Here is a 1,176-nt window from a genome sequence, read left to right on the forward strand (position 1 = left end):
CGGCTGCTTCCTCTCCATTTCGATAAGGTGACACATTCGACACCAACCCAAAGGGCTTCACCTGCGGGGCTCAACAGGACACTGCCAAATCCTGCTCATTAGCAAAGCGACCATCAGAAAGCAAAAGCCATGAAAAACGCCTTCGTACTCCCCCCCCAAAACCAGTGGGAAGCATAAAAGTGCATTCTCACCCTGTGGCAATCCTCCTCCAAAGGCCTGTCTGCTTCTACAGCAGCATTTCAGAGGAAGAAACCAAAAAACACCCTTACCTCCCAAAGCCACCCAAGACTCCCTGCAGCATGGGGGAAAAAAAAAAACAACCAAAGAAGCAAAAATCCCCCAGAACTAACTCACCTCTAGGTTCTTTTGCATCTGCAATTGCCTGCAAGTTTAATATTAAATTCTACACAGCAGCCAAAAACTAGAAGAGTTGCATATTTCCTACATCAAGCCATGTGGAAATCCCTAGAGGATTTCTGTGATAGAAACAACATTCCTACGGGCGTCTGCTGTCAACAGTTTTTAATCGATCATCATTACCTTGTAATAATAATTCCTGGGAGCAGGAACTCCTAGCTCAAGTACTCTATTATTAAATTAAAAGGCTGCTTCCAAGATGCAAAATGGCTGGGGCTCTCATTAGCAGGTAAAAATAGACATTACTTCCAGGAGATAGAGCGGGAAAAGATGGGTAGAAGGCATTTTCCCAGGTGTAACTCAACCGCTTCCCAGCTATTGTTTCCCTCCCTGGGAATCCGTGCGAATTGAGCGAGGAGCCGTGCAAGCTGCTCAGAGCGCGCCCATTTTCCTTCCCTTCTTCCCAAACAAAAGATCCCTCCAAAGCCCGGCGTCAGAGGCTGGACATCTGTCGCTGTTTGGGGGGGCTGGCGTGGCCATTGAAAAGAAGCAGTGACCTGTCAGCTTTGATTGATGGCCACAAACCTCCGGGCTCGACCCCTCATGTGGGAAAAGAAGTCCCGCCAAGGCAAGTCCCCTTTCACATGCTAATTCTGGGTTATAAATACTGCAGAGGAGCAGCGGTGCAGCAAAGAGCTCGTCGCAAAGGGAGCGACCCACTGCCCAAGAGCCTCCTTCCCTTCCCGTCCCGTCCAGTCCTCCCAGTGCCCGGGGTGGGCAGGCTGGGTTAGGATGACCGCCGCAGCCAGGGCCGGGGGG

This window comes from Pterocles gutturalis, unplaced genomic scaffold (genome assembly GCF_000699245.1).
Source record: "Pterocles gutturalis isolate BGI_N339 unplaced genomic scaffold, ASM69924v1 scaffold37359, whole genome shotgun sequence".
In the NCBI taxonomy this organism is placed as follows: domain Eukaryota; kingdom Metazoa; phylum Chordata; class Aves; order Pterocliformes; family Pteroclidae; genus Pterocles; species Pterocles gutturalis.